General features: G+C 36.3%; 1 pseudogene; it reads left to right on the forward strand.

Annotated features, from left to right (window-relative positions):
- Positions 1-9,224: 9,224 nt before the first annotated feature.
- LOC141513770 (cleavage and polyadenylation specificity factor subunit 3-like) lies at positions 9,225-15,749 on the forward strand (annotated as a pseudogene).
- Positions 15,750-16,569: the final 820 nt, after the last annotated feature.

Here is a 16,569-nt window from a genome sequence, read left to right on the forward strand (position 1 = left end):
TAGAACCTAATTTTTTGATTCATTATTAAAACAATATATATATTCATATATTTATTTTGAAAATTAATAGTTGTTTCTTGTACATTTTTTATTGTTCTCTGTTCATTTAAATTTATGTTTGATGACTGTTAAGTTCACAATAAAAGATCACATATACTGTCAGATAATGCAATGTTTACTTTTGCTGACTACATTTTTAAAAAAAGTAAAATGTTACAGATTGTTTAAAAAATCCCTCAATTTTATGATTTAAAAATAGAATTTTGATTAAACAGCCACAATGGTTTTATAGAAAGTATTGTGATTTTGGAGTGGAAACAAGAAAGGTTGAAATTGTTTTGATAATGATGCTGTTGAGTCTCATTCTTGGCCACATCAGTCAGTCATCTTTCCCTTAGATTAATATTCTCTGTCTCTGTCTGTGTGTGTGTGTGTGTGTGTGTGTGTGTGTGTGTGTGTATGTATGTATGTATGTGTGTGATGGTGGTGGGGTCTCATTGACATTTTAAGGCAGGCACAGTGTTGGTTTTGTTCGTTTCCTTCCTTATGCTATGGATTCAATGTAAAAGGCAAACCTTCCTTTTTTGTATATATGTCACAACAAGGCATGGTAGAAGGTTTGGCCTTCCAGGAGGTACTCACCTCATTCTCTGCTATCCCATGTTTCTTAAATAAAGAGGGAGCAACTGGAATTTAATTAGTTAGAGGAATGACACTTTGGCAGCTCAACAGACAATAAAGTGGAAAGGGGTAAGACTTGTGGTCAACTAATGAGTAGATTATAGCAAGATGTGAGTTGATAATGGCTTGAATCGGGGTGGAGTCCATATCAGAGGAGAGAAGTGGTCACTTTATGCCTGAATTCCTATAAATTCCCAGTTACATCTCATTTTCTCTAGGAAGCCTTTCTTAATCTCCCTTAATTTTCATGTCTTCTTTGATTATTTCCAAGAAATAATGACAATTCACAATTCATAGACCTTGGTATGATAGGATAGAATATAGAGGTGAGAGATAGTAAGTTCTTGAGAAAGATACCTAGGTTGTAGGCTAGGGGCTGGGAGGATGATGGTACCTTTGACATTAATAGAAAAGTTGAAAAGTGGGTAGGGATTGAGGGAAAATAGATTGCAATCAATTTTGCACTAGTTAATTTTAAAAAGTCTATAAGATATCTAGTTTAAGATGCTTTATAAGGAACTAAGTTCAAGCTGTCTGATTGGCAGTTGGAGATGAGAGCTAGAAGTCAAAAGAGAGTATTGGGGACATAAGTATATTTGAGAATCAGCAGCATGTAAATGATGATGGAAGCCATTAGAGATGATGAGGTCACCAAATAAAACATAAAGCTCAGGACATATCCCTGAGGAACTTTCTCCTAGGATCACATGTCTAGTATTTTGTTAGATATATGACTTTAACCCAGGTTTTTATGATTCTAAGGTCTTATTTCTATTTACTATATTGTAATACTGCATCAATAGCCCTATTAAAATGTGACACTCAAAATTGATTACAATATATGCCTGATCCTGGTTGAGGGAAAAAATATTAATTTTCCTACTCTGGGTGGTATCTTTCCATCCCAATCAGCTGCAATCATTTGGGAACTTAGTGATTTTCACAAAAACATTAGAAAACCTCTGAACCTTAAAGAAATGAGTATTTATGATTTCTCAACTTATCCAAGGGAATAAGGGCTAACATGAACTATTTAGGGATAAGAGCATGGGGAAACAGAGGTAATAGAAAAGAATTTCAGATCAAAGGATCCCAACAGATTTGTTAAGAGGAACAGTGGCTAAATGAGGGGGAGAATAGAAACAGATCTCAGTTGTCATTGGAAAAAAAGATGTAATTAGTTTTCTAGGGACAGCTAGGTGGTGGAGTGAATAGAGCATTGAGCTTGAAATCAGGAAGACTCATATTCACGAGTTCAAAACCAGATTCAGACACTAGCTGTGTGACCCTGGGCAAGTCACTTAATCCTCTTTCAGATCCTCATCTATAAAATGCACTGGAGAAGGAAATAGCTGACCAATCTAGTATCATTGCCAAGAAAACTCCAAATGGAACCATGAAGAATCAGACAAAAAACAACTGAACAATAATATGTCTCAGTCCCTGGAGGGAATTCTACTGGGATTTTTGTCAGATGGTCTTTAAGTCACAGAGGGAGAAGTTAAGGAACTCATGTCAATGATTCTTTAAGAGGCTAATCTCAGATTTGGCAAATCCAGGTTTTCCCAAACTCTATTGGTAGAACATTGGAAGCTCAATGACATACTCTAGGATTATGGACTTAAGAGAGAAGGGTAGTTACTTCTGATGTACAGGTTGAATTAATTTATCTTATAGGATTTCCATTCTATAAACATGGGGCATGAAAGTTTGTGGCATGAACACTTCCAAGTACTGAAGATTCTAGAAAAAAAGAGTAGTCATGGTGGTGGTGATGATGATGATGATGATGATAGTGTTAGTCAGAAGGAGGGAGCATGTCCAGAATAGTTATAGTCTGACATAAGTTGGACTAGGCTTAAAAAAAGAGGTTTATGCTACTCTCACAGCTTCCCCTAATACATCATGTCACAAAGTTGACTCAGATTGAGTAACAATGGTAATAATAATATTAATATGCCTCCTATATTCCAGGTATTTCATAAATATTATCTCATTTAATTCTCACAACAACACTGGGAAGGAGATGTTGCTATTTTCCCCATTTTACAGTTGAGAAAAATGAAGCAAAGAAAGGTTCAGTGACCTCCTAGTAAGTCCCTGACATTGGATCTGAACTCAAGCCTTCCTGACTTGATTACTCTCACAGCATCCCCTTGCCTGATTGATAGCACCTTGATAATCCCTTCTATAGGGAAGCTTTTGTGTCCAGGGGAATTTCTTGTCACTAGAATTGCTAGCTTTACAGCAGTTTTTAGCTTTACTAGCTTAATCTATTATAAATATGATATAATCACTTAAATTTTTTAAACTATTAAAATTTAAAACTACATTAAAACTTTTGAGACAAGTTGTACCCAGTTTATAATTTAACAGGTGAATATATCTAATACAATTAATAGAGGATAAGTATTACCATAGTATTATGGAAGGGGAAAGGTCATTTCTGACTGGGGAGGAGAAGATCAGGAAACATTTCCCAAAGGAAGCTGCATTGTGAGTCAGCTTTTAAGAATGAGTTCCAATTTTGCCAAGGATGCTATCTCAAAGACAGGGAAAAGTTTGGGCAAAGAAGCTGAGATAGAAACATTTCCAAGTTTGTGTCCCTGGGACCATGATTAGGGATGGTCACCTTCCTATCCACCCCTCAGGCAAATGGGTTTTGCCCAACAGGAATGGATTCAAAGCATGTTGTACCAGTTGAGGAAATGGCCTTTGTTAGATTATATTCCCTTCATGTCTTCAAAACTGCCAGCATCATTAATGAGAATGGGGAACCCATTTTAGCAAAGCAAGAAGGAGGAGGAGAAAATACAAACAATAACAAAAAATCCCATTAAGCTTAGAATAGACCTACAGGAACTGACAGGAAAACTACATTATCTAAACTGCTGTTTTATAGCTGTATTATGCACTCAATTAAGAAAAAGGTTTAATGTAAAAAATGGGTAAAGATAAAGCAACTGAAGGAGGTGGGGCTTGGGTATCTTTTCTCCCCCATTAGATATTTTCCTTGATTCTAGGCCTGAAAGTGCTTCAGTCAGCAACAGCTTCATTCCACATTATAATTAGGGTTATGCATTAAGCCAGACCTCTGCATATGTCTAACCCAGCAAAGTCCAATCCCTAAATGGAAAGCAGACTTGTGGCTGGATCAGTTGGCACCAGATACCATGCCAATATGTAGCAATAGTATGAATTTAAAATGAAAATTAAATACAATCATTATAGTTAAGGGGATGGCATACTGGTCAGACATTTATTTGATGAAAAGAAAGAGAAAATGAAACAAATTGAGAGAGAGAGTGAGGGAGAGAAAGAGGGAGAGAAAGAGGGGGAAGAGAGAGAGCGAGAGAAAAAGAGCGAGCGAGAGAGAGAGAGAGAGAGAGAATATTTTTGTACACTTAATTTTTCTGTGCTTAGTAAATCACCTATATCACTTAATAAATGTTTATTGACTAGCTGACTGTCCAACCAATAAAGCCTTCACTGAACATTTATTTACAAGACAGAAAAGACTAGAGTTTGAATCCTGATTGTCACTTAAAAGCTATGGGAAATTAGACAGCATACTGAACTTAGATTCCTCCACTAAAAACAGGAGAAAGCAATACTATTATTTTCTACTTTATATAATTATGGTGAAATAAAACACTTTGGAAATACTAAAATAGTATAGAATTATGTGTTAGTTAAAAGAACAACAAACCAAGCATATATAGGTATTGCAAATTCCCAATATGGAAATTTCTTTCACCAATCTGCAACTTTTATTCTTAGAAAATTGCTTGGGTTAGTGAGTAGTTAAGTGACTTGATCAGAGTCACTTAGCTAGTGTGTCTGGGGCAGGATATGAAGCTCAGTTTTCCTGACTTCTTAATTGGTTGACTCCTCAATCCATTATGACACATTTTTGATGGAGCTATTAAAGGAAGGATTGTCATTAGTATTCATCCCTGTCATGGTAGTCAGAATCATAGTCATAGCATCATAATAAGTTTCACAGTGATAGGTATTCCATTGGCTGCCATATTCACTAGTCATAGCATTAGTAGACATTGTAATTAGTAGTCCTCTTTTCAGCATTATCATCACAGGACTAACCATTGTTGCAGAACTCCTCATTGTAGAATAATCATAATGATAGTAGATTTCTATAGCTATGGACATCAATCAAGCAAATAATGTTTATTAAATATTACTATATGTCATTTAGGGCAACTAGATGGCACAGTGGATAGAGCTCCTGACCTGAAGTCTGGAAGATTTATGTTTATGAGTGCAAGTCTGTCTTGAATACTTACTAGCTGTGTGACTCCGGGCAAGTGACTCAATTTGTTTGCCTCAGTTTCCTCATCTATAAAATGAACTGGAGAAAAATATTGCAAACCAAGTCAGTATCTCTGACCAGAAAACAATAAATGGGATCATGAAAAGTTGGACAAGACCAAACAACAGCAAGAGTAGATGTTTTTAACAATAAATCAACAAATATTTATTGTTGTTGTTTGTCCCTCATTTTTTAAGATGACCAGTGATATAAGCGGGCTATGTCTTGACTTGCTTGTGAATCGGATTGAGGTGAAGCAGAGTTGCATAAAGTCATCAGCCCTCACTTTTTCTTCAAGAGTCATTGAAGTTTAAAGTCAAGAGACTGGTAGATGGCCCAGGATACATTGAAAACTCTTGGTGTCTTTATTGTCTAACCAAGCTCTAAGCACTTCACAATATGCTTCATGCCTGTTGGAACAAATTGTTCTCCTCCATCCATTCCATCAAGGGAAGCCTTTGCATATTTACAGTAATCCTAACTCACCAACAGGTTTGAGGCCTATAGATTACCCACAACCTAGTGTAGAACATCTATCAAGATGTTTTACCAAGGTGAGGTCACTATGTATGCTACAACATCTTAAAGCAATAGGTAAGAATTAAGTGCCAGGTGGATACAAAGGTGGAAAGCATCCCTGAAAAGGGCTTGGCAAGCCCCCACCCCAAAGGTCCTAGTCCTCCTTGAACTCCATATGCTACAAATATTTATCAAATGTCCATGATATGTCAGATCTTGGAGATGTAAAGAATGAAACCATTATTATTTACAGTGAGTTTCATATAAATATATATATATATATATAAAATATATATATAATATATATTATATATATATATATATATATATATATATATATATATATATATATATATATAGCATTAATAGAAAACAAATCCAAATTTGTGCAAAGAAGTTTGACTAGGAGAGGACTAGGAGTTGGTTGGGGGGAAACTGTCAACCTAGGCTTCATTCACAAGCTAGTGAAATGAAAGTAAGGAGGGAGTGCTTTTCAGAAAGGAAGGATGGCTGCTACAAGGGTTTGGAAATAGGAGAAAGAGTATCCTGTAAGAAAAAAATAGAAGGCCAGTTGGCCTGTATGACAGAGTGCAAAATCATCATAATATTAGTCATAGTGATAGTGTTAGTAGAGGTTGTCTTGAGTCAGTTTTCCATACTAGATTACACTAAATTGAATAGGATATTAAATTGATGAGTAGTGACACTAAAGGATACTAAAGAATTTAGTATCACTTTAGAAAATAAATTAAATCTCCTGGTCTTTAGAAGCAAAGTCCATTAACACTTTTTGTCCATTAAAAATAATGATTTCTTCAGGGGCAGTTGTGGAGAAGTGGAACAAACTACAGATAGGAGTCTGAAGAATTGGTTTTGAGTCCTAAATCTGCCATTATTGGCTCTATGATATTTGACAAATCATATTTCCTTTATGATAGACTGGGCCTCAGTTTACATATTTATAAATGAAGCTAATGAGACCTTTCTCACAGGGTTGTTGGTAGGACTGAGGAAGATAATTTATATGAGGGGAATTATAAGCCACAGAGCATCATTATATAAATACCTGCTATTTTTGTTTTTCAGACTGAAGACATTAAGATAGCTCAGTGGGAAGTATCCCAACTTGGACTGAAAATGCATCAGTTCAGTCTGAAGAGCCAAACCTTTTGTTAATTGAAAGAGAATTCCAGCTGTCTAGGGTAGAACAGCAGAGAGATGGCAATGTGTTATCAAATGTAAACTATAAAAACTGGCCCATCCAATCACTAATGTCTAGCTAATTTGGAAGATCTGGGGTTTTATTTGTTTTTTGGGGGAAGTGTCAAGAACTTAAACTATTCTCTGATAGTCTTGACTTAAATGTGAGACTCCTAAAAAAGGAATTAGGTAGGTAGGAGAAATCTTGAAATTTGGAAGAATATCACCCTGAATTAAGGTCACCTTAGAATTGTTGTTGTTTAGTCATTTTAGTTATGTCTGACTTTTTGTGATCTCATTTGGGATTGACACATACTAAGGTGGTTTGCCATTTTCTTCTCTAGCTTGTTTTGCAAATTAGGAGACTGAGGCAAAAATAGGTTAAGTGATTTGACTATGGTCACACAGCTAGTTAGTGTCTGAGATCATATCTGAACTGAGGTCTTCTTGAATCCAGGCCTGGCACTCCATCCACTGTGCCATTTAGCTTCCCTCACCCTTGGATATCTAGATATCAAATCCATGATGCTATTCCCTGTTATTCCCTGCTTTACTGAATGATTATACAAGTTTCCAAGTATAGGGTAGGAATCTGTCCGAATTCTTAAAAAAAGTTATCAAAAAGGTCCAATGAGAGACAAAGAAATGCTTCATCTCTTTCTGACTCCCTTGGCCATTTTCTTCTTTGTCCTAGCTCTTGTGATTGGTGAGGATCATCAACATATCCTTACTTCCCCTGCTCCATGAATCCTCAAAGGTTTCTCCTTCCCCATGTGTAAACCCTGGTGAAAAGCCATTGTTCCAGGCTGTTGGGATGGAGGAGGTGGCAATACATTGTAGTAAATAAAAGTGGCAAATCTGTAGTCAAGTCCAGGTTTCAAATCTTGACTTTAGAGTAACAGGACTTTCACCCAAGAAGACAGAGAGAACTCAGGCACTGTTTTAAGCTCTCCTGGCTTTCCTTCAGAACTAATATGAATCAAATCTCTTAACAGATTTTGGATTTACAGAATCTACACTAGGACAGAGGGGAATATCTTCCAGCAGGGTCTGTCACTGGGGAGTGTGGGAATGCCCAGGACAGAAATCAAGGACCCAGCACAGAGGCAGTAGGGTGAGGTGAGGGTCAAACTTGAGAATCACTGCATTGGGAGCAGAAGCCTTTGCAATGTGCATGGTGGGCAAAGAGGGAGAGCTCCAGCAGATAGATTGGGAGAGCTCCAGCAAGACTTACTCAGGACATTCATTCAGCTATTGCAGCTGGTCTGGATGACCAAATTGGAAGCTTCCATGTTCCTAGAGGAGCCCCCAGCATTCCTGTGGATGATCTGATTTTCTCCCATATAAACTCAGAAACAGCCCCAGGTGTTTGCACGTTTCCTCAAGGTTTGGGTGTGGGAAGCAGGACTTCCCCAGCACTGATTATCCAGAGAAACCTTTTGGCACTTCCAGATCAGTCCACCTAGCCTAGTGACTGGTTGCATGAGGACAGCTCAGATCCAGCCCCAGGCCCAAGAGAGTGGGTCGCTGATACCCCCACAAAGACAATCCAGAGACAGCTTCTGGCATTCCTTACTGGTTGATCCACTGAGTAATGCCCTGGAGTTCCTAACCCCAGTAAGCAAAGCCTCTAAGGGTTCTTAGCACTGAATCTGTGAACTAGTCCCTCCTCCAACACAAGACCCTAGGGAAAGTTAACATCTCAAAATCAAAAAAGAGTTACTGCAAAATAAGGTCTATTGCATGTTACTTTGCAGATAAAGATGCTAGCTCAGAAAAGGAAGATAGAAGGGGAATTATGCAAGAAGCTTCATAGGAGAATCTGAATTAGTCTGTAACCTGGAAAAACTTCTTAGAAGAGATAAGAAAGGAGTTCAAAAATCAAATGGAAAAATTGAGAAAAGAAATGAAAGAGAAAATTAACATCTTACAACAAAAACTGATAGATGAAAACCAATGCTTTAAAAATAAAATTAGACAAATGTTAAAAAAGAAAATAATTCTCTTGAAAACATGATATGGCAAATGGAAAAAGATAACAACTCCTTTAAAAATAGAATCGACCAAATGGAAAAGGAGATGCAAAATCTAGATGGAGAAAATTCCTCTCTAAAAATAGATTGAGATTAGTGAAAGCTAATGACTTCATGAGGCACCAAGAATCTGTTAAACAAAATTAAAAAATGAAAAAATAGAAGGAAAATGTAAAATACCTCAATAATGAAACAACTCATCTGGAAAACAGATCCAATAGAGACAATTTAAGAATCATAGGATACAAGCCCCGCCAGAAGTCAAGTCAGGGGTGCCTCTGCACAGTGCCCACAGATGGCAGAAGTGGTGCTGCAAGTGGCCTGGGAAGAGGGGCCAAGCATCCCTCTCTGCCGTAGTGGCTTTCCCGAGGTGGTGGCGGCCTGTCGGGGCTCCTGTTTCCTCATCCCTTCCCCCCCCCACCCCAGAGTTGTTGGGAAGCTCCACCCAGGGGAGGGACCAGCTGCTGATTTGACTGCTTGAGGCTGGACAAGAAGTAGGAAGAGCATGTATTATTCTGGAGTTCAAAGGAAGAAAAATAATGTTGGATTGTGGAATTCATCCTGGCTTAGAAGGAATGGATGCTCTTCCTTACACTGATTTGATAGATCCTGCTGAGATTGATCTCCTCTTAATTAGTCATTTCCATTTAGATCACTGTGGTGCCTTAGCTTGGTTTCTGCAGAAGACAAGTTTCAAAGGAAGAACATTGATGACTCATGCTACAAAAGCTATTTACAGATGGCTTCTTTCTGATTATGTAAAAGTTAGTAATATATCGGCAGATGATATACTTTATACTGAGACAGACTTAGAAGAGAGTATGGACAAAATTGAAGCTATCAACTTTCATGAAGTAAAGGAAGTTGCAGGAATCAAATTTTGGTGTTATCATGCAGGCCATGTTCTGGGAGCAGCCATATTTATGATTGACATCGCTGGTGTAAAGCTTTTATACACAGGTGATTTCTCAAGGCAAGAAGATAGACACTTAATGGCTGCTGAAATTCCTAATATTAAACCAGATATTCTTATTATTGAATCTACATATGGGACTCATATTCATGAAAAATGAGAAGAGCAAGAGTCAAGATTCTGTAACACTGTTCATGATATTGTAAATAGAGGTGGCAGAAGTCTTATTCCTGTCTTTGCTCTGGGATGAGTTTAAGAAATTCTTTTAATTTTAGATTAATATTGGCAGAATCATCCAGAACTCCATGACATTCCAATATACTATGCATCATCTTTGGCTAAGAATTGCATGGCAGTATACCAGACCTATGTGAATGCCATGAATGACAAAATCCACAAACAAAACAATATCAACAATCTTTTGTTTTCAAACACGTTAGTAATCTCAAGAGCATGGATCATTTTGATGACATTGGCCCAAGTGTTGTGATGGCTTCTCCAGGCATGATGCAGAGTGGCTTATCCAGAGAATTATTTGAAAGTTGGTGTGCTGATAAAAGAAATGGTGTAATTATAGCAGGATACTGTGTTGAGGCAACACTTGTCAAGCATATCATGTCTGAACCTGAAGAGATTACTACCATGTCTGGACAGAAGCTGCCCCTGAAGATGTCTGTAGATTATATTTTTTTCTCAGCTCACAGATTACCAACAAACTAGTGAATTTATTCGAGCTCTGAAGCCTCCCCATGTGATACTAGTGCATGGAGAGCAGAATGAAATGGCAAGACTGAAAGCAGCATTGATAAGAGAATATGAAGACAATGATGAGGTTCACATCGAAGTTCATAATCCTCGGAATACTGAAACAGTAACATTAAATTTCCAGGGAGAAAAATTAGTCAAGGTTATGGGCTTCTTAGCAGACAAGAAACCTGAACAAGGACAACATATTTCAGGAATTCTGGTTAAAAGAAACTTTAATCATCATATTCTTTCACCTTGTGACCTCTCCAATTATTCAAATTTAGCAATGAGCACTGTCAAACAAATTCAAGCAATTCCCTAAACTGGTCCTTTTAGTTTGCTATTTTATCAGCTACAGAAACTGACAGGTGATGTAGAACAAATTGACATTCAGCAAAAAGCAGCTTTGAAAGTGTTCAAGACAGAGGTACAAAATACCTATGGTAATAGAGGGGAAGAAAGGAGCAGATGAGAAACTCCTGAATCTTCTTCTCATCAGACTTGGCTTAAAGTCAACTTACACATACTTAGTTAACTTATAAAACATCTAAACTTTCAAGTATTAAAAGGGGAAAAGGGGAGGGGGGATGGAGAAAGGGAAGGGGAGTGGGGGGAAAAGGAGAACTAACAAAAGGAAGGGAAGGGAAAAGGGAAAGGGGAAAGAAAGGGGAGGGGGTGATATAGGAGGGAAAACACAATGAATGGGGTAGTATCGAGAAAAAAAAGTACTGGGGAATATGGATGGGGGGAGGGGGGAAATACAAACAGAGGGAAGATAGCATGGAGGGCAATAAAGAATTAGTAATCATAACCTTGAATGTGAATGGGATGAACTCTTCCTTAAAATGTAAGCAAATAGCAGAGTGGATTAAAAACCAGAATCCTACAATATGCTGCTTACAAGAAACTCATTTGAAGCAGACAGATACATATAGAGTAAAGGTAAAAGGTTGGAGCAAAATATATTTTGCTTCAGCCGAAGTAAAAAAAGCAAGGGTGGCAATACTTATCTAAGTCAAAGCAGCAGCAAAAATAGCATTAAAAGAGATAAGGAAGGAAACTTTATCCTCCTAAAAGGTATCATAGACAATAAAGTTATTTCAATACTGAATATATATGCACCCAATGGGACAACATCCAAATTCTTAGAGGAGAAACTGAAAGAACTACAGGAAGACATAGACCGCAAAACTCTACTAGTGGGAGACCTCAAGCTCCTGCTCTCAGATCTAGATAAATCGAATCATAAAATAAACAAGAAAGAAGTTAAGGAAGTAAATAGATTGTTAGAAAAATTAGATATGGTAGACTTATGGAGGAAACTGAATGGGGACAGAAAGAAATATACCTTTTTCTCTGCAGTACATGGAACTTTTACCAAAACTGACCATGTACTAGGACATAAAAACCTAATGATCAAGTGCAGAAAGGCAGAAATAGTGAATACATCTTTCTCAGATCACAATGCAATAAAAGTCATATGCAATAGTGGGCCAAGGAGATATAGACCCAGAACAAATTGGAAACTGAATAACCTCATTTTAAAAAATTAGTAGACCAAAAAAACAAATTATAGAAAGAATTAACCATTTTATCCTAGATAATGATAATAATGAAACAACATACCAAAATCTATGGGATTCATTCAAAGCGACTGTCAGGGGATATATTATAGCTTTAAATGCTTACATGAATAAATCAGAGAAAGAGTAAATCAATGAGCTAAACATGCAACTAAAAAAATTAGAGAAAGAACAAATCAAAAATCCCAAATTAAATACCAAATTAGAAATTCTGAAAATTAAAGGAGAAATTAATAAAATTGAAAACAAAAAAAACTATTGAATTAATAAATAAAACCAAAAGTTGGTATTATGAAAAAACCAATAAAATTGATAAACCTCTGGTCAATTTGATTAAAAAAAAGAAAGAAGAAAACCAAATCATAATAAATGAAAAAGGTGAACTCACCACCAATGAGGAGGACATTAAAGTAATAATTCAAAATTATTTTGGCCAACTCTATGCCAAGAAATTTGACAATCTAAGTGAAATGGATGAATATTTACAAAAATATAAGTTGCCTAGGTTAAATGAAGAAGAAATTACATACCTAAACAACCCTATCTCAGAAAAAGAAATTCAACAAGCCATCATTGAACTCCCTAAGAAAAAATCTCCAGGGCCTGATGGATTCACAAACATTTAAGGAACAATTGGTTCTAATTCTATATAAACTCTTTGGAAAAAATAGGGAAAGATGGAACTCTGCCTAACTCTTTCTATGAAACCAATATGGTGCTGTTACCTAAACCAGAAAGAGTTAAAACAGAGAAAGAAAATTATAGACCTATTTCCCTGATGAATATAGATGCAAAAATCTTAAATCTTAGCAAAATGATTACAAGAAGTTATCACTAGGATAATACATTAAGATCAAGTAGGATTTATTCCAGGAATGCAGGGTTGGTTCAATATTAGGAAAATTGTTAGTATACTCAATTATATCAACAACAAACCTATCAGAAATTATATGATCATATCAATAGATGCTGAAAAAGCTTTTGACAAAATACAGCATCCATTCCTACTAAAATCCCTAGAAAGTGTAGGAATAAATGGACTGTTCCTTAGAATAATTAGCACTATCTATCTGAAACCATCAACAAGCATTATATTCAATGAGGAGAGGCTAGAGGCATTCCCAATAAGATCAGGGGTGAAACAAGGGTGCCCATTATCACCACTACTGTTCAATACTGTATGAGAAATGTTAGCTCCAGCAATTAGAGAAGAAAAAGAAATTGAAGGAATTAGAATTGGGAAGGAATAGATAAAACTCTCACTCTTTGCAGATGACATGATGGTCTGCCTAGAGAATCCCAAGAAATCATCCAAAAATTATGCAAAATTGCAAATCATAAAATAAACCCTTATAAATCCTCAACTTTTCTATGTATGTCTAGCAAGATACAGCAGGAAGAGCTAGAAAGACAAATCCCATTCAAAGTAACCTCAGACAATATAAAATACTTGGGAGTCTATTTGTCAAGACAGACTCAGAATCTTTTTGAAAATAAATACAAAACACTTCTCACACAAATTAAATCAGATTTAAATAACTGGGAAAATATCAATTGCTCGTGGATAGGTAGAGCTATATGATAAAAATGACAATTCTCCCAAAACTAAACTACCTGTTTAGTGCCCTACCAATCAAAATTCCAAAAAATTACTTTAATGAGTTAGAAAAAATGGTAAGTAAATTCATATGGAGAAATAAAAAGTCAAGAATTTCCAGGAGCTTAATGAAAAAAAAAAGTGCAAAAGAAGGTGGCTTAGCCCTACCTGATCTAAAATTATATTATAAAGCATCAGTCATCAAAACTGTTTGGTACTGGCTTAGAAATAGAGTGGTGGACCAGCGGAATAGACTAGGTGTAAAAGCAGGAGATGATTACCGTAATCTGCTATTTGATAAACCCAAAGAGTCCAGCCATTGAGATAAAAACTTCCTCTTTGATAAAAACTGCTGGGATAATTGGAAGTTAGTATGGAAGAAACTTAGATTAGACCAACAATTAACACCATTTACCAAGATAAGATCCAAATGGTTACAGGACTTAGACATAAAAAACAATAATATAAGCAAATTAGAAGATCAAGGACTAGTTTACCTGTCAGATCTATGGAAAGGGAAGCAGTTTATGACTAAGGAAGAGTTGGAGAACATCACCAAAAACCAATTAGATGTTTTTTGATTACATTAAATTAAAAAGCTTTTGCACAGAAAACCACTGTAACCAAGATCAAAAGAAATATAGTAAATTGGGAAACAATCTTTACAGCTAATGATTCTGATAAAGGATTCATTTCTAAAATATACAGAGAACTGAGTCATTTTTAAAACAGAAAGCCATTTCCCAATTGACAAATGGTCAAAGGATATGCAAAGGCAATTTACAGATGAGGAGATCAAAGCAATTCATAGCCATATGAAAAAATGCTCTAAATCATTAATTATTAGAGAAATGCAAATTAAAGCTTCTCTGAGGTACCACCTCACACCTCTCAGATTGGCCAGTATGGCCAGAAAGGATAATGATCATTGTTGGAAGGGTTGTGGGAAATCTGGGACACTATTACACTGTTGGTGGAGCTGTGAACTCATCCAACCTTTCTGGAGAGCTATTTGGAACTATGCTCAAAGAGCAACAAAAATGTGCATACCCTTTTACCTAGCAATACCCCTACTGGGTTTATACCCTGAAGAGATGATGAAAAAGGATAAAAACATCACTCGTACAAAAATATTTATAGCAGCCCTGTTTGTGGTGGGAAAGAATTGGAAATCAAGTAAATGTCCTTCAATTGGGGAATTGCTTAGCAAACTGTGGTATATGTGTGTCATGGAACACTAACTCTTGTTCTATTAGAAACCAGGAGGGACAGGATTTCAGGGAAGCCTGGAGGGATTTGGATGAACTGATGCTAAGTGAGATGAGCAGAACCAGAAAAACATCATACACCCTAATAGCAACATGGGAGTGATGATTTACCTTGAAGGACTCGCTCATTTCACCAGTGCAACAATTGGGAACAAATTTGGGCTGTCTGCAAAGGAGAGTGCCATCTGTATCCAGTTAAGGAGATGTGGAGTTTGAAAAAAGTTCAAGGACTATTCCCTTAATTTAGAAAAAAACAGATATCTTATTTTCTGATCTTGTTACCTGTTAGACTTCTTGTCTCTTCTTTAAGGATATGATTTCTCTCTCATCACACTCAATTTGGATCAAGGTACAACATGGAAACAAAGTACAGATTGACAGATTGTTTTCCATGGGGGGGAGGGAAGTAAGATTGGGGGGAAAATTGTAAAACTCAAATAATATCTTTAATAAATAGAAATTTTGAAAAAAGTGTTCAAAAATATTACTGTAATACAGGAACCAGTCATGGTAGTATTAGAATGGTTAGGAAATCATTCCAATGATATGTATGCAGATACAGTAACAACAATGATCTTTGAAGTTCAGTCAAACCCTGAAATACAGAAAAATGCAGTACCTAAGGTATCAAAAAAATAGAAATGCATATTTACAGCAAGAGATTGGAGATTATGCTTGAAGATATATTTGGGGAAGATTGTGTCAGTGTTAAGGAAGGAACCATTTTAAGTGTCACAGTGGATGGAAAGACTGCCAATGTATCCTTGGAGACATGAACAGTTGAATGTGAAGAAGGAAGTGAAGATGATGAGTCCCTTCAGGAAATGGTAGAAATTGCTGCACAACGTCTTTTTGAGGCCCTTACACCAGTTCATTGAAAACTTTATTCCCATGTACATTAAAATTCTTTCAATCCTTAAAAAAAGAATCATAGGATGATCTGAAAAACACTGATCAATAAAAGAATCTGGACTCCATTCTTTGGGATATAGTTAAAGATAATAGCCTGATATCCTGGAACCAGAGGACAAAATAGTTATCGAAAGAATTCATCAATCCCCTCCTGAAAGGAATCCCAAAATGAAAACAACAAGGAATATTGTGACCAAACTCCAGAATTATCAGGTCAAGGCAAAAATCATGCAAGTGGTCAGAAAGAAACAATTCAAATACCAAGGAGCCACTCAAGATTATACAGAACCTGGATACATCAAAATTAAGAGATCAAAGGGCCTGAAATATGATAATCTAGAGAAAAATGGGAACATGGAATACAACTAAGAATCAAATTTCCAGCAAAACTGAATCTTCTTTTTCAGGGGAAAAGATGGATATTTAATAAAATAAGTCACTTTCAAACTTTCCTGATGAAAAGATCAGAGCTGAACAGTAAATTTGATCTTCAAACATGAGACTCAAGAGATGCATGAAAAGATAAATGGGAGCAGAGGAAAAGACTGCTATCCAAAAGGATTAACCTTCTTACATACCTACCTGGGAAGAAGATTCTCATAAACATAATAAGAGAATCAAGACATTCTCTTGACAATTGTAACTGTATTAGAGGGAATATTCTTTGGTTGAAGGTATGGACATTCATGATATATCCATGACTTCAATGGGATGTTTTAAAAGGAAAATAATTCTTTAAAAAGGGAGGGGAGGGGCAGCTAGTTGGCACAGTGGATAGAGCACCTG

The sequence above is a fragment of the Macrotis lagotis genome, chromosome 1, assembly GCF_037893015.1.
Source record: "Macrotis lagotis isolate mMagLag1 chromosome 1, bilby.v1.9.chrom.fasta, whole genome shotgun sequence".
Lineage (NCBI taxonomy): Eukaryota > Metazoa > Chordata > Mammalia > Peramelemorphia > Peramelidae > Macrotis > Macrotis lagotis.